Source organism: Scyliorhinus canicula, chromosome 2 (genome assembly GCF_902713615.1).
Source record: "Scyliorhinus canicula chromosome 2, sScyCan1.1, whole genome shotgun sequence".
NCBI classification, from domain to species: Eukaryota; Metazoa; Chordata; class Chondrichthyes; order Carcharhiniformes; family Scyliorhinidae; genus Scyliorhinus; species Scyliorhinus canicula.
The window spans coordinates 247,384,780-247,403,727 of record NC_052147.1 but is presented as its reverse complement, the minus strand read 5'-3'; the positions used below and the strand labels follow the sequence as shown (position 1 = coordinate 247,403,727).

The 18,948-nt window shown below is 42.0% G+C and overlaps 1 protein-coding gene across 1 annotated transcript in view; it reads left to right on the top strand.

The window, feature by feature from the left end:
* Positions 1-18,948, top strand: part of LOC119962089 (neurexophilin-2-like) — a 164,193-nt gene that overhangs the window by 26,624 nt on the left and 118,621 nt on the right. The gene's annotated exons all lie outside the window — the stretch shown is intronic.

The window sequence follows — 18,948 nt, the reverse complement described above, 5'->3', positions numbered from 1 at the left end:
CTCGATGTTGTGCCGAGCAATGATCACCCTACTTAAACCCACGTAACCCGTATACCCGTAACCCAACAATCCCCCCCATTAACCTTACACTATGGGCAATTTAGCATGGCCAATCCACCTAACCCGCACATCTTTGGACTGTGGGAGGAAACCGGAGCACCCGGAGGAAACCCACGCACACACGGGGAGGACGTGCAGACTCCGCACAGACAGTGACCCAACCGGGAATCGAACCTGGGACCCTGGAGCTGTGAAGCGTTGATGCTAACCACCATGCTACCGTGAGGCCCCACCATGCTACCGTGAGGCCCCCATGGACCCACATGACCCCAATGCCAAGATATGCCCCTCCACAAACACCCCATGGACCTTTATATTCTCCATGTCAGCCATAAATAAAATCGACTTAAAGATATTTTAGTTTAAAATAAGTGAATATAAAAAGAAATTCATTCATTACTCTCCACTATGTTAAAAAAAAATTCACTACAAGGTAACAAAAGTGTCAGTAACCCAGATCCTTGAAAGTGTCAACAACAGAAACCGCAAACCCTTGAAACTTTGTGTAAATAAACATTGTGAAATTGACCACAGGGGTCAAAGAGCCTGAAAGATCAATCAAAGTCTTTTCTCTGGGGCAGGGCTCGCTGTCGAGTCTCTATGTGTGTATTAGGACTGTTGATCTCTGTGTTGCAGTTTCTTCTTTAGTTTCTGCAGTGCCTCAGCTGGAGCAATGAATCCCACTGATATATAGAATCATAGAATTTACAGTGCAGAAGGAGGCTATTCGGCCCATCGAGTCTGCATCGGCCCTCGGAAATAGCACCCTACTTAAGCCCAAACCACCAACCTTATCCCCGTAACCCAGTAACCCCACCTAACCTTTTTTGGACAGAATTTAGCATGGCCAATCCACCTAACCTGCACATATTTGGACTGTGGGAGGAAACCGGAGCACCCGGAGGAAACCCACGCAAACACGGGGAGAACATGCAGACTCCGCACAGACAGTGACCCAAGGCGGGAATCGAACCTGGGACCCTGGAGCTGTGAAGCGGCAGTGCTAACCACTGTGCTCACATGCCGCTCATTGCCCCACTTCCATAACACGTGGCGGCTGATTCAGCCAATAAACGACTGAAACTCTCTCCTATATCTTTGCCACCTCGAGACTTGATTACTCCAATGGTCACGAATCCTTCACCAACTGTAAACAACAGCTCTTCCAAAACTCTGCTGATTATGTCCTTCCCTGCACCAAGCTCTGTACTTATGGCCTACTCAGTTCTTCAACACCTCCAATTCAAAATGTTCACCATCATGTTCTAATCCCTTCATTCCCTTTTCACTCCCTACCACATTAACCTCCGCCAGCCAAACACCCTCCCACAAAATTCTTAATTCTCATTGTACCTTCCCCCTTTATCTCATTATTAATAGCTTTGCCTTCTGTTGTTTTAACCCCCACGGTCCCTTCCTAAACCCTTCTATTTCCCTCTTATTCCTTAAGACCATCCTTGAAATCCACCAAAGCATTTATCCATCCCCAATAATACCTCCTCTTCGGCTTGGCATCCACTTTTCTCTGATTGTGCCTCAGTGAAGCTCCTCGCAGCGTTTCTTCTGCATTTAATTACCTGATGTGCTTGTAAGTTGTTGTTAATCCTCTGCTTTCATCGTCTCATCATCATTACCCTCCATCTCCAGTACCTACTTATACAAATTTCCCATCTCACACATTAATTCGTATATCAGCCACATTTTGTAGCTAATTTTGTCCTGGAGATTTTCATTGCCTTTCTCCAGCTCATCAACTCACCAGCTTTCACTGCATTTTGCAATTCTGAGATTCGTGTGTGACCATTCAATAGATGTGTATTATTTTATTGGTTTGAGTTTAATTGCCTTCAGTCCCTCCTCCCTCGCTTTATTGTTGACGTTTCAAAATTACACCTCCTTATAGCAGAGTTTCTCCCTCAGTTCCTCCACCATTTGGGTTTGCTAGATATATAGAACATAGAACATAGAACAGTACAGCACAGAACAGGCCCTTCGGCCCTCGATGTTGTGCCGAGCAATGATCACCCTACTCAAACCCACGTATCCACCCTATACCCATAACCCAACAACCCCCCCTTAACCTTACTTTTAAGGACACTACGGGCAATTTAGCATGGCCAATCCACCTAACCCACACATCTTTGGACTGTGGGAGGAAACCGGAGCACCCGGAGGAAACCCACGCACACACGGTGAGGACGTGCAGACTCCACACAGACAGTGACCCAGCCGGGAATTGAACCTGGGACCCTGGAGCTGTGAAGCATTTATGCTAACCACCATTTATGCTAACCGCCATGCTACCGTGCTGCCCACTATATGAATTGAATGTTTGTCCACCAGCTTCAGTGCAAACCTTTTCAACCTAATAAACTCTTCTCTCGACTTGTCACATTCCGCATTGTTCTCCGTTTGAGCTCAATATTTTTAAATATCTGCAAGTGGTTTCTTTGACCATGGTCAGGGAATCTGTGATTAAATTATTTTGGAGGGAAGTTGAGGAGGGGAGAGGGAGGAACAAAGTAACAGCTAATCAAACCAAACAATCCCAGGTTAGCCTCTCTAAATTTGATTCTAATTTTTAAAAAAATGAAAACTCTGCCTCCCTCTCAGTGAAAACAATCACATTTGTTTTGTATCTAAGTGGTAGATTCATGAGAGCTTGTTTTTTTGTGTCCAGAATCAGCACTACACGGACAACTTGCACTTCAACAGGGGTGAGGAGAATGAACCACTTTGGTTTCTTGCTGCCACTTTGAAACACTTTGATTTCTTGCTGCATTTTGGCCACCATGAATCACGTTTACCATCCATTGATTTGCATTCTGCCAGGTATTCTTCAAAATGATTGGATAAAATGTAGTCCTATTCATATTTTTGTTATTGGCTCTTCCAAAAAACCATGAAATGTATTCACTATAACACATTTATAAAAATCAGAGATTGATTAAAATGCCAACAGCTCCTTTGTGACTCTGCAATCAATAATGGCACATTCTGCTTGTTCTGTAGACAGTGGTACTTTTGTATGAAGTAGAATAACAGTTTAATGGCTCGGTAGTACAGGATGACCAAAAGTTCAATGCCTGCTTTTAACTCTGTGTATGTAAATGGATTCTGAGACAGTTAACACCAGGTTCAATATTCCGCTATAGCGTATGTCTTTTTAAAATGTGGTCATTAACATTTAGGGAACGATAAAGGGACAGGCATTGGTCACAGATGGTGGTGCAAAATGGACGATTGTGCATAGACTGCCTGTTACATATCTTGGTTGAATTTCAGTTGCATTGGCTTTGTGTTACTAATAAAAATTATTATTATTATAATTATTTAAATATCAGACTGGGTGTACAGCAAACAAACAATGTGTCACTATCCTGTCCAAGGTGAATTTGTACCTGAAAGCCTTGTTCCAAGACACCCCTGAAAAAATGTCACAACGTTTATTGTCTTGGTTGCCCTGGTAATAAGCTTGCAAGATAATCTATCACACAATTTTTGAATGTATCCACACTTCATGATTTGAATCATTTTGAACTTGATTGACCATTTTCTTTTGAATTTGAATGGTTAGTTTTCAAAATGAGAAATAACGGCATCCGATAAACTAAAATAAACAGAAACGCTCAGACAGGCGAAGATAATCAACAAATTCATTGCGTTCCTACATATGTTTCCTCTCTTCTTTTTCCAGCAGTACAAAATGAATTCATACGGGAATATTTAGAGTTAGGGAACTTTAAGGATCGGGAAGAAATCTGATTAACTTTCAAAAATACTTTTGCTTATTCCTATTTCCATTGTGCTTTTAAATATTTTGACTGCTGAGATAATTGTGGCGGCTGGCTGGAAAGACTTTGCCGACGTGAAAGCCTGGATTATCTTCAGTACAGACACATTCATTAATCCAGGCTGATCAGTGAGCCTACAGTGGTGTGTTTGCTCATTCCACTCGGAGAATCATAGAGTAGTACAGCATAGAAGGAGGCTATTTAACCCATGGTCAGGCTCCGTCATTTCTCCAATTAAGTCGTCGAAACAAAAATATTTAAAAACAACAAAGAGGATGTTATCTACGAGGGTACCTCAACTTTCAACATTGGTTCATGGGGGCAAATAGTTTTATTTTGATTTGGTGTGAGAAGACAAGTGAAACCCCAATGATTGGCTATACACACAATACACAGAAACAGGATTACTCGGCTCTCACACAATTCAGATGTATGAATTATGAAACACACAGTTTGTCTGCAACGTAACCCTTATTACAAAGTATATCTACGATACCTAAATTCTGTAATAATTTCCCAATTCCCCAAACAATATCCAAATTGAATAACCAGTTATAGTTACCACACAATGCAAGGATGATATCAATTTTGGGAACTGTCTTTTTCCTGGTCAGTGAATATATTTTAGAACTGCTAGTACAAAGGTTTTCTGCACTGCCCTGGCTCTAAAACATAAAAGCTAGTTTGTTGTAAACTTGGATTGGTGGCTGGAAACTGATCCAACCACTTTCTGAGACTGCTAGATGGTAACTGTCACTCTTAGCTTCTTAGGGTTATGTAGATTAGGTTAAAGGGGTTATAGGAATAGGGCAGGGAAGTGGGTTTGGGTGGAGTGCTCTTTCAGGGGGTTGGTGAAGACTCAACGGGCTGAATGGCCTCCTTCTGCACTGTAGGGATTCTACCCTTCTATACTATTCATCCTTGATTATTATCTGAACTGCCATTCCAATCTCATTACCGGGTGGGACGCAAATCAATTGAGGCCCTTTAAATACAGTCTACTGCTGCATCTAGGCAGACTCATGGCGAGAACTATAACCAAAATCCAGTTTTGTTGTTTCCTTTTTAAAAAGAAGCATTTATGCAGTCAGGTTTCTGCTGTAGGTTAACACAAGACTTTTATCTCTGAGACGTTGCTTTGGACCCAACACAGTCTGAAGGCTATAAAAGATTTCCTTTTCCAAATCAGAAACTTAATCTCAGACTGTGGAAAATTAAAGTGGTCATTGTGGCAATTTTGCAATGTTTTGCCGTCATTTTGAGCTTGAAAGTGGAATACTTGAAAAAACAAGATCTCAAAAAGTATTTCCTTGGCTATCAAGCAATTTGGGCATCGAGTAGTCATCAAATGCACTTGATAATTGCAAGACTTCCTTTTATTCAAATACGGAGAGGTGCAAAATGAATGGCTGCTCCATTAGCACTGGAAGTTACAATTACCCCCAATATGGGAAAAGGACACTTGGTTCCATTCTTTTAAGCATACCTTCACACATGTCTTCTTACCATTTGGGGAATAGGTGGAAGGACATCAGAGCTTATTATCAGGCTGTTGAACTGCATTATGACCAGTCTGTCTATAACCTGCAAGTCCTGGCATTGGATTTGAACCCAGAACTTCTGGTCCAGAGGTGCCACGGGGCCTCCTCTTGGTTCCATGGGCAAATGTTATCTACTTCAGACAGGCCTACTCTGTCCAAAGTGCCTGACCTGGCATCAGCTTGCCGAAAAAGCAATTTCTGCAGCTGTCCTCCCTTACGTTTATCAAATAGATGCAAAGTTGGGTTAATACTCCGTTGGTTAATATAAACCTGTCCAATATGTCTCGCATATTGTTATGCACAGGAGTGAGAATGGTCAAGTTAATCCTATGCTAAATCACTTACATCATCCTGCTTAGTATTGTAGTTACACACACTGAAAAATAGGCCCCAGCTGTGCCATCACATTCAGAAATCAGGATTGTGTAATTTGCAGAACTCATCTGTAAACCACAGAAGAATTGATTATAGATACAAAAACAGGGACTGAATTTCACATAAACCCTTCAGATATCATTTGTGACTACTGTATCATGCCTGTGATCACTATCAGGAACATCTAGAATGCAGATATCATCTATTATGGGCTTAGGACCACAGCAAAAACATGGCATTTGTATCAATAGATTTGATTCTGTTAATGCCACAATTTTAAACAAATGTGTCATGAATTGCAGAAAAGATATTTTGTTTTGAATTAAATTACACTAAGTTTGCTTTTTTTTTAATGGTATTGCTTAGATTTTCTGAGGGATGGGGAAACTGGGGAAGGCTGAAAATTGCCATTGCAATTTTCCAGTATGTTATAACCAGGTTTTTGACCACAGTAGGTTTATTTATTTGAAAAGGGTATGCTTGCCAATTCAGTGAATGTTTGACTGTTTAAGCACTGTGATCATCAAAGAACCAATCAGACAGGTTTTCTTGATGTGGAGATGCCGGCACTGGAATGGGGTGGGCACAGTAAGAAGTCTTACACCAGGTTAAAGTCCAAAAGATTTGTTTTGAATCACTAACATTCGGAGTGCAGCTCCTTCCTCAGGTGAATGAAGAGGTGGGTTTGTCTTGCAACATTGACTTTGTCTATATATGTGTTTCTGGAACCCACCTCTTTATTCACCTGAGAAAGGAGCTGCGCTCCGAAAACTAGTGATTCAAAACAAACTCGTTGGACTTTAATCTGGTGTTGTCAAGTTTTCTTGAGTTTAACAGAAAAAGCGATTTGTTCTGTTATACTTAAACCGATTGAAGTAAAAAAAAAATGCACACCTATTTTTGCACACATACACATACATAATCAATTTGTTTTGATGTTTTAAGTTTTCTTTGACGTCCTGTTTACTTTGACACAGTATCCCTTCAAGGAACTGCATTTCTTTTTTTAAATTTAGAGTACCCAATTCATTTTTTCCAATTAAGAGGCAATTTAGCGTGGCAAATCCATCTAACCTGCACATCTTTGGGTTGTGGGAGTGAAACCCATGCAAACGCGATGAGAATGTGCAAACGCCACATGGACAGTGACGCAGAGCCGGGATCGAACCTGGGACTTTGGTGCTGTGAGACAGCAGTGCTAACCACTGTGCCACTGTGCTGCCCAAGGAACTGCATTATAATGTACCCCACAGTTTGGTGATTTCGTTTATTCAGTTAACCAAAAGAAGCACATATATATGACAGCATGGGGAAGGATAGGTTCACCAGGTTAGAGCTCATAAAGTTTAAAAGAATTCACAGTCTATAGTTTGTTGGCTTGGCTAGTTTCAGGCAGAATCCATGGTCTTACTGCTTTCATTTGCTGGCCTTCTGCTTTTAGCACTGAGGCTGCAGTAACTGCAGGTGGCTGATCCAACTCTTTGTCTATAGTTTGTATCTCAAAGAGAGTTGTGTCTCTTTGTGGAGACACAACTGTGGATTTGAGTTCTTTCTTAAAAATCTCTAGTCTGCGGCACAGGGGGAGGGAGTCAAACAGGAGCAGGATTGGGATTTGTTTGTTTATTGTCATGTATACCGATATACAGTGAAAAGTATTTTTGAGCGCGCAGCTCAAACAGATCATTTAGTACATGACAAGAAAATACGGAACAGGGCAACACAAAGTACACATAGACACCGGCATCGGGTGGAGCATACATGAGTGTAGTATTAATCAGGTCAGTCCATAAGAGGGTCGTTTAGGAGTCTGGTAACAACAGGGACGAAGCTGTTTTTGAATCTGTCAGTGAATGTTCTCAGACATTTTTATCTCCTGCCTGATGGAAGAAGTTGGAAGTGAGTAATCCGGGTGGGAGGGGTCTTTGATTATGCTGCCTGCTTTCCCAAGGCAGCGGGAGGTGTAGATAGAGTCATTGGATGGCAGTTACTGCAGCTTCAGTGCTAAAAGCAGAAGGGTTCATGTGATGGACTGTGTTCACGACTCTCTGAAGTTTCTTGCGGTCTTGAGCCGAGCAGTTGCCATACCAGGCTGTGATGCAGCCAGATAGGATGCTTTCTATGGTGCATCTGCAAAAGTTGGTAAGAGTCAATGTGGGCATGCCGAATTTCCTTAGTTTCCTGAGGAAGTAAAGGCGCTGTTGTGCTTTCTTGATCGACGTGGGTGGGCCAGGACATATTTTTGGTGATGTGCACACCTAGGAATTTGAATCTGTCAATCATCTCCACCTCGGCCCCGTTGATGCAGACAGGGGTGTGTACAATACTTTGCTTCCTGAATCCGATGACCAGCTCTTTAGTTTTAATGGCGTTGAGGGAAAGATTGTTGTCGTTACACTACTCCACGAGGTTCTCTGTCTCCCTCCTGTATTGTGACTCACCGTTGTTCGAGATCCAACCCACTATGTTCGTGTTGTCAGCAAACTTGTAGATGGAGTTGGAGGCAAATTTTGCCACGCAGTTGTGTGTGTATAGGGAGTGTTATGGGCCAGGGTTTAGAAAACTCCAAAGTATATTGTGGAGTTCACCTGACCTATAGCTGTTTGTTCAGTTTGGCTACAATGAGCACAAGAGCCTGCCTTTCAGCAGACTCCTTCGGCGCATTTAAACAAAAAAACAATCTTTATTCTAAGAACTTAGTTAACATTTATATAAACACACACAGCAAGAATTTGTATCAACTACAAACATAAAGACCCCACACAGCTACAGTAATCTATGTATAATGCTTAATGAATTCCCCCTTAACTGTTCCAATTCAATAACAAAATCCAAGTAAAACCAGAAACCCCTTTTCAAAGGTGTGGCCCAGCATATAGGATTCTCACTGGTATAAGACTTGTTATTGATACTCTGTTTCCCTTTTCAAACAGCAGGTTTGAATTCCTTCCAGAAAGCAATTATCTCTTTTAAGTTACCAAGCAGTCTGGAAATAGCTTTTAAAATGAAGATAGAGAGATGTTTCAATCTATGCAGTTCAAACCAGTCCAAACTCAAAGCGAAAGTAAAAACTCACAGAGCCACAGCCCAGCTCCACTCACACAATGACATCACTGAAGCCATGTGATAAGACAAAAACATTTCTTAAAGGGACACTCCCATGACAGGAGTATAATAAGGGGCTAAGCACAAGGCCTTGAGGGGCCCCAGTATTGAGGACTAGCATGGAGGAGTGTTGTTCGTTCTTACTGATTGTGGTCTATGGGTCGGAAAGTCAAGGATCCAGTTGCAGAGTAAGGAGCCAAGTCCAAGGTGATATGCTGGGTTCATAAGCTTGTAAGTTGGTTGGAGAGAGAGAGAGAGAGAAAGAATGGGGAAATGAATGCTGCTTATCCTCAGTAATACTGAGAAAAAATCTGCTTAAAATATACAAAGGTTTGGCTTATCATGTGACCACCCTTCCCAAATTACCAGCAATATAAACATGATTGTGTATTTCAACTGTAACTTTATTAGGTCAGTCCTGGGAATTCCCCCTCTTAGGCAGGATCCCATTGTTCAAGTAATTAGCTTTGATGCATTGTCTTCACCCAGTTGAATATCTTGATTTTCACAGTAACTTCATTGCAGTGTTAATGTAAGCCTACTTGTGACTATAATAAAAATTATTATTATATTGTGCTCATGAAATAGGAAATATAGTTCATTTACATTCCCCTGCAATCGTTTTCTTTGATTGTGGTAGGATCCCGGACCAGAACCCAACATTTGTTAGGATAACAGACAAGAACCCAAACATCTTTTTAAAGTTTACAAAACTGTGAGGAAAGTTTGCTCCAGGAGTGATTCCATTGACAAATAGTGATATGGTATGTTGAAACAAATGTTATCATGACCATAAGGTTAAACTATATTAACACCTCAACAACTCAGAATCTATCTTACAATTAACTGTTGAACAATTCTTAACAATAAAAGGAAACGCTTTTCCTTCTAAATGATATCTCCAATCCTCTATCTCCAATCAAGCAAAACTCATTACAGATCAAAAGCCACTTGCAAATACAGATCGCAAACACAGGGATACTTGACGTCCTCTAGGTAGAGATTTCTTTGAAAGACCTCTTGAAGATATAGAGAAAAACCAAAGGCTGTTAAGTTAAGCAGTAGTCTGACACAGACAGAAGTATGCAGGTTGTTTCCTGAGAGTGGGTGCAGAAATAATGTTTCCACTTGTCATAATTAGAGCTCATCACTATAAAATAGTCACCAAGGATCCAAAAATGAATTCAGAAGAAACATCTTTGCCCAAAGAGTGGTGAGAATGTGGAACCTGCTGCCATAGGCAGTGGTTGAAGCAGATAGCACAGAAGCACATGGGGAAGGTAGACAGGCATTTGAACACAAAGGAAATTGATAGGATGGTAGATTTAGATATGAGAAAAGATGGGAGGAGGCTTGAGTGGAACAGAAACAACAGCAGGGACTGGGCTGAATGGCCAGATTCAGTGCCGCATATCTTACACAATCCAACGTCAAAAAAGCAAAATAACCTAACACAAAATGGTCCCCCGGCCTTCATTTTACAGGCAGGTTGAATTTGTTGGGCTAATCCAATTTATGAAAATCAGGTCCTTTATAATGTATCAGGTAACTGTCAAAAGCCTGTTTAATTTATTAAAGTATGCTCAGCCCAGAGAAAAGGTAAATGCAATAAAAATAAATTAATTGTGGGCAAGTGAATTCCAAACCTTTGTTAAAGGAGTAGCTACTAGATTCATCAATGACTCTCCATTGGACTGATCTGTTCCCTGTAAGAACACTATTCACGACGCCCTATGCTGCTCTTGCTCATGTATTGCTTGTTTGGCCCTTGTTCTTGCACTGTAACCAATCACTGTTTTGTTATGGGCCAGGGTTTAGAGAAGCCCAAAGTGTATCATGGAGTTCACCTGACGCACAACTTTTAATAGATTGTGGTATGGAGAGTGCACAGCCCACTCTACAGGTGTAGTACAGCCGAAATGGAAAAGTATTTTTTAAAGCAAAACAATTTTTATTCAATGAACTCAAGTTAACCTTTTTAAAACATGCAGTGAACATCTTAGCAACCATTAATTCAAATACAACCCCCAAAGAATACAACACTCAGTAATCCTTTAAGTTTTCCTTTTAACATCCATAAGACTTAAAACATCTTTTACCAGAAGCACATTAGGTTTACATTCACTACTCAGAACATTTATCATTCTGAATTCACCAAATGATCAAGAGATAGTCTTTTGATGGCAGAGAGAACAACAGTACACCTGCTTGGTCTGGCTTCAGCTCCAACACTGAAAACAAAACTAAAACACACCCTGCAGCAAACAGTCTAAAACAAAAGTTAAAAGCTGACAGACAGCCCAGCTCCACCCACACTCTGACATCACTGATAAACACCCATTTCTTAAAGGTACATTTCTTAAACACCTATTTCTTAAAGGTACTCTCACATGACAGTTTGTTGATGTACCATTCATCAATGTACTCTGTCGATTATTCTTTTGTCTACTATGTACGTACTGTGTACGTTCCTTGGCCGCAGAAAAATACTTTTCACTGTACTTCAGTATATGTGACAATAAATATCAATCAATCAATCAGTGAGCGTATGTTTCAATAATAGTCCTGATGCCGCAGCCAAGTCTACTGCAGAGGAAATGTTCATTATTTTAAGTCAATGTACAGAATTCCTAGCAGTGATAAAATCATTGAATGGTTGACAAACAAGAGCGATTACTGTTATTTAGCAGGAACATTTGCAACACCTATATTTGCATCATTAGATTAATTAGTTTGATAATAATTTGAATAATCCAGCTGACAGTTGCCAAAATTGACTCAAGGCAACTATAGGCTGGAATTCTCCAACCGTGCACGTTGCCAGCACCTCACAGTCTGGGGCACAATTGTAGAAGGCTGCCCTGATCCTCAACCCCACCTTCCCCATTTTCAACATCCCCTCATCACCCCAACCTTTGGGAGGCCCCCCGGAAACCCCACCTCCTACTTGGGTAGGCACAGTGATCCAAACCGGAATCGAACCTGGGGTGGATTTGTCCTGTTCCTTGTGTACGGGATACAGCTGGGCAACTTTCCACATTGCCGGGTCGATGCCAGTGTTGTAGTTGTACTGGAACAGCTTGGCTAGGGGTGCAGCAATTTCTGGAGCACAAGTCTTCAGTATTATTGCCGAGATGTTGTCAGGGCCCATAGCCTTTGCAGTATCCAGTGCCTTCAGCCGTTTCTTGATATCATGTGGGGTGAATCGTATTGGCTGAAGACTGACATCTGTGATGCTGGGAATCTCTGGAGTAGACCGAGATGGATCATCCACTCGGCACTTCCGGCTGAAGATTGTTGTCTTTTGCACATATGCGCTCGGCTCCTCCATTATTGAATGAGTTGTTTAATTGTCCACCACCATTCACGGCTGGATGTGACAGTATTACAGTGCTTAGATCTGATGTGTATGTTGTGGAATCGCTTTGCTCGGTCTATTACTTGTTGCTTATGCTGTTTGGCACACAAGTAATCCTGTATTGTAGCTTCACCAGGTCGACACCTAATTTTCGGAATGCCTGATGTTGCACTTGGCATGCTCTCCTGCGCTCTTCATTGAACCCCGGTTGATCCCCTGGCTTGGGGGTAATGGTAGATTGGGGGATATGCCAACCCATGAGGTTGCAGATTGTGGTTGAAAACAATTCTGCTGCTGCTGATGGCCCACAATGCCTCATGGATGCCCAGTCTTGAGTTGCTAGATCTGTTTGAAGTCTACTCAATTTTGCACAGTGGTAGTGCCACACAACACGATGGAGGGTATCCTCAATGTGAAGCCGGGACTTTTCTCCACAAGGACTGTGCGGTGGTCACTTCTATTAATACTGTCATGGACAGATGCATCTGCAGCAGGTAGATTGGTGACGAAGCGGTCAAGTATGTTTTCCCCTCTTGTTGGTTCCCTCACCACCTGCCGCAGTTCCAATCTAGCAACTATGTCCTTTAGGACCAAGCCAGCATGGTCTGTGGTGGTACTACTAAGCCACTATTGGTGGCTATTGGTGGCTGGGACATGGTAATCATCAGGTAGTTTCCTTGCCCATGTTTAACCTTAAGTCATGAGACTTTATGGGGTCCAGAGTCGACGTTGAGGACTCCCAGGACAACCCCCGGGTGGTTCGAGTAGTTTAATTCCTATTTTGTGTTTTCGTAGTGGTTATATACAACTGAGTGACATGCTAGGCCATTTGAAAGGGCATTTCATGTGAGTCACATGAGGTCAGACCAGGTAAGGATGGCAGATTTCCTTCCCTGAAGGACATTAGTGAACCAGATGGGTTTTTACAACAATCGACAATGGTTTCATGGTCATCATGTGACTTTTAATTCCAGATATTTTATTGAGTTTAGATTCCATCACCTGTCATGGTGGGATTGGAACCCGGGTCCCCAGATCATTATCCTGAGTCTCTGGATTACGAGTCCAGCGACAATATACCACTATGCCACCACCGCTCCCTTCCTTCATGATTGCCAGCAACCCCCCCCCCCCCCCCCCCCCCCCCCCGTTTAAGAGTTGTGAGCTAGGTTTAAGCAGTGCATGCTAGCTTTAGCTGCTTCTAGCAAGTTATAATTTTGGATGCCCTGCTGAGGCATGTTGCCAATAAACAGCACACTTAGCCCCGGTGGCACCCAGCAATCATTAAAATGAGCAGGCAGCATGCAATTGGCATGTTGCCTTCATTATACTGAACAGGCACAGATTAATCATGATCATTGTGTCTGTTTTGAGGGGCTACGCAATTTAGCCCACATGGTGTTTTCTTCATACCTTCCTCTCAAGCATATGGATGTCATTAAGGCCACAAGCTGTAGTCAGACTAAATCTGCAAATTCTGCTAAGTTTTAAAAAAAGATCAAATGCATTGTACCTTCCTAATTCAAAGGTAAATTTATTTCAAGAAATATTTTAGAAAATGTTGACAAAGAAAGCTTTTTTTAAAAAACATGTTACTTAGCCCTTCCCCCAAACATTCCATGTTTAAGTTATCTAATCATTATTCATGCATGCAAGTGAAAATGGTGAACAAAAATCTGAAAAACAATCCTAGTGAGTTCCGTGAGGAAATATGTGTGAAACCTGCAAGAGTACCTGCTGGATAACATTCTCATCAATAGAAAATCCATTAATATTAATTTCTATTTTTAAAAAACACACAAATGGAACAAAGCAGGTGTTTTCCGCTTTCATTAAGTATCAATACTTTTAGAAGACATAACCATTCGGTCCCTCGTTACTCAGTGCACGATGATTTAACTTGTCATTGGTGTGCACCATGCTGATAGATGGACGGCCCTGAATTTTAAAGGTGTCTCAATGAGTTGATGGGATTAGGAAAAATGGCAGATTCTTCACAATATCACCATCAACTTTTGTTTTATGTTCATGGGTCACAAAATCTGATAGACCCACGTCATTGCTGCAGGTAAAAGGTTAGAGGTTATGGTTAGGAAAGCACTCCCCAGTCCCAAAAGCTATACAGAGAATTTCTCGGCACATAGAAGCTCCCAATCTTGCCCAGACATACTCATTTCCCGCCGCACCTTACGTTGTGACCTCTGATTAAGTTTGTCAAATGAAGGCTGAGTTTGTGTGGCAAGTCCCTGTTCATTAGTAACTGAGTGAGGGGCTGCCCAAAATCTTCCGACAAAAGAGACTTTTACTACGTCAGAATAGGCTGGATTTGAATCCAGTTTCCAGAGATGGAAAATAGTGTGCTCACCTCATCAACCAGGCTCCAGGAAAATTGCATGGCTGGCTGGTGAACCAATCTCCCATGACCTACTGGTTATTATAACTGACTTTAAATCAACATTTTAAAAATGTGAACAAAGATGTGGGTACAAGACAGTCGACTGATCTTAATTTCCATTTTCAATTTATTTATAAGAAACCTGTGAACCATGAATTATACAGTCATCCTGATTTAATACATGGTGTAAATATAGCTAGCGATAAAAGTCTAAATCTAAACCTACCAGTTGTATGAATACATTCAATAGTTGTTTATACTTCCACACAGTTATAATTTATCATGTTCAAAACAGTTGTTAGCATAGGTTGCCATGAAAGTATGCAGGCGTTACAGTCATTAACAAATACCTTTTATGTTTTAAGAAAAGGGATATCAATAAGAACAGCAAACAGAAAATTTCCCTTGCGTGAAAAAAATATGTAATAATTCATTGCAGTTAGTTGTGTGATGTGAGGTTATTCTTTCCAGCATGGTAAAACTGCAATATTCATTTCACCAAATAATCTAGAGAGACTATTTGCAAGGAATTAAAATCACAGAACAAAATGACTCACGGTAGATTACCAATTGTCTGATATGTGCAGAAACATATTACTATATTCAAGAATCTCTATATTGAACCACTGACAAATATGCACATGCACACACACAACACGCATGAGCTACTGTAACTAATACAATAGTCATGTTGGGCCCTGACATTAAGAGTACTGAAGACTTGTGGTCCAGAACTTGCTGCGTCCCTAGCCAAACTGTTCCAGTACTGCTACAACACTGGCATCCATCACACGAACCTGCCTCCCATCCATTGACTCCATCTACACCTCCCGCTACCTGGGGAAAGTGCACAGAATAATCAAAGACCCCTCCCACCCGGCTTACTCACTCTTCCAACTTCTTCCATCGGGCAGGAGATACAAAAGTCTGAGAAAACGCACGAACAGACTCAAAAACCGTTTTTTACCCCGTTGTTATCATACTCCTAAACAACCCTCTTATGGACTGACCTCATTAACACTACACCCTAATGCTGATGCTTATGTAATTACATTGTGTACCTTGTGTTGCCTTATTATGTATTTTCTTTGTATTTTCTTTTCTTTTCATATATTTAATGATCTGTTGAGCTGCTGGCAGAAAAATACTTTTCACTGTACCTCGGTATATGTGACAATAAATCAATCCATACAATCCATATATGTCTTGTACACAAAAAGCAGGAAAAATACAACCTGGTCAATTACCACCCCATCATTTTACTCTCGGTCATCAGTAATGTGATGGAACAACAATGCTATCAAGTGGCACTTGCTTAGCAATAACCTGCTGACTAACGCTTAATTTGAGTTCCATCAGGGCCACTCAGCTCCTGACCTCATTACAGTCTTAGTCCAAACATGAGCTGATCTCCAGGGGTGAGGTAAGAGTGACTGCCCTTGATATCAAGGCTGCATTTTACCAAAAGTGGCATCATGGTGCTCTTGCAAAACTGAAGTCAATGGGAATCAGGGGGAAATATCTCTGCTGGTTAGAGCCATACCTAGCACAAAGGAAGGTGGTTGTGGTTGAAGGAGGTTAGTCATCTCGGCTCCAGGCTCACACTGCAGAATTTCTCAGGGGAGTATCCTAGGTCCAAACGTCTTCAGCTGCTTCATCACTGACATTCCTCCTATCACAAAGGAAAAGGATGTTCGCTGATGATTGCACAATGTTCAGCACCATTCGCAACTCCTCAGATAGTGAAGCAGTCTATGTTTAAATGCATCACGACCTGGACAATATCCAGGCTTGGGCTGACAAGTAACATTTGCACCACACAAGGCAATCACTATCTTGAACAAGAGGAAATCTAACCATCACCCCTTGACATTCAGTGGCATCACATTCACTGAGTCCCCCACTATCAACACCCTGGGAGGTCTCATTGAAGAGAAACGGAACTGGATTAGCCATATGACCACAGTGGCTACAAGAGCAGGTCAGACACTAGGAATTCTGTGGTGAGTAACTTACTTCCGGACTCTCAGAATTGCAGAATAGTACAGCACAGAAGAGGCCCTTCAGCCCATCGAGTCTGCACCGATGCATGAAAAACGCCTGCTTTGCCTACCTAATCCCATTTTCCATCACTTGGCTCATAGCCTTGAATGTTACAATGTGCCAAGTGCTCATCCAGGTACTTTTTAAAGGATGTGTGGCAAGCCACCTCTACCACCCTCCCAGGCGGTGCATTCCAAACCGTCACCACCCTCTGGGTACAAATCTTTTCCCTCACATCTCCCCAAAACCTCCTGCCCCTCACCTTGAACTTGTGTTCCTTTGCAACTGACCCTCCAGTAAGGGGAATTTCTACTCGTGTCCATGCTGCTCACAATCTTGTATACCTCAATCAGGTTGTCCCTCAATCGTCTCTGCTCACCTCCTGGCAGGGAGTTCCATAATGTTCCAGGCATCTTTAGCTCTTGACACTCATGATTTACTGCTTAATCCAAGTACCCATGAAATGAACTTCAACAAACAAAACATCTCACTCTCATGTGCCTGACTCCTTTCCAGGGTGCTGATCTATAGGTCTATAGGTGGCTAGAGTTTTTCCTTTTTACCTTCTAGATGCATCTTACATAGATACAAGGATACATAGAAGATAGGAGCAGGAGGAGGCCTTTTGGCCCTTCGAGCCTGCTCCGCCATTCATCCCGATCATGGCTGGTCATCCAACTCAATAGCCTAATCTAGCTTTCTCCCCATAGCCTTTGATCCCATTCTCCCCAAGTGCTATATCCAGCCGCCTCGTGAATATATTCAAAGTTTTAGCATCGACTACTTCCTGTGGTAATGAATTCCACAGGCTCACCACTGTTTGTGTGAAGAAGTGTCTCCTTATGTCTGTCTGAAATGGTTCACCCTGAATCCTCAGACTGTGACCCCTGGTTCTGGACACACCTATCATTGGTAACATCTTCCCTGCATCTACCCTGTCGAGTCCTGTTAGAATTTTATAAATCTCTATGAGATTCCCCCCTCATTCTTCTGAACTCCAGCGAGAACAATCCCAATCTAGCCAATCTCTCCTCGTATGACAGTCCTGCCATCCCTGGAATCAGTCTGGTAAACCTTTGCTGCACTCCCTCGAGAGCAAGAATATTCTTCCTCAGAGAAGGAGACCAAAACTGCACACAATACTCCAGGTGTGGCCTCACCAAGGCTCTGTATAATTACAGCAACACATCCCTGCTTCTATACTCGAAACCTCTTGCAATGATGGCCAACATACCATTGGCCTTCTTTACCGCCTGCTGCACCTGTATGCTTACCTTCAGCAAATGGTGCACAAGGAAACCCAGGTCCCACTGCACACTCCCATCTCCCAATTTACAACCATTCGGGCAGTAATCTGCCTTCCTGTTTTTGCTTCCAAAATGAATAACCTCACACTTATCCAAATTATACTGCATCTGCCATTGATTTGCTTACTCGCCTAACCTGTCCAGATCTTGCTGTAGGATCCATCCTCGTCACAATTCACCCTCCCACCTAATTTGGTATCATTTGCAAACTTTGAGATGTTACATTTTGTTCCCTCATCCAAATCATTCATATATATTGTGAAAAGCTGGGGTCCCAGCAACAATCTCTATGGCACCCCACTAGTTACTGCCTGCCAATTTCACAAGGACCCACTAATCCCTACTCTTTGTTTCCTCTCTGCCAACCAGTTTTCTATCCACCTCAATACATTTCCCCCAATCCCATGCGCTTTAATTTTCCACAATAATCTCTTATGCGGGACTTTGTCAAACACCTTCTGACTATAAACTGCCTCACTCTACTCATTAATTGCTTTCACATTTGGCTCATCTATCTGATATATTTCACTACTCAGAACCATATCTCATAATGCCTTCACCTTTGTACACCTATTAACATGCGCATTTCAGTTATGCAAATTCCTATGCTTCATTTACTCGATGTCTTTCCTAGATAGGTGAATAATCAAAATCACCCAGGATAATTTTGTTAATCTTGCTGATGTCTCTACTCCGGTTGCAAATTTCCTTTTCAATTTGCTTTCTACAATTTGAAGGTTTGAAATATACACCTACGAAGGTAGCAAGATCGGGGGCAGGATTCTCTGTCGGCTGATGCCATAATTGGGAAATGTGATTGGACAGAGAATCAGTTCCAATGAGGAAATCGTGGCAGGTGCCAATGTCATGGCAAATCGCAATTCTCCAGCGCCTCAACAGCTGCATCAATGCGTCCCAGAACGTATGTACAGTAAATACCGTCAGCATACCATTAGCTGGCCCGACCGAGTAT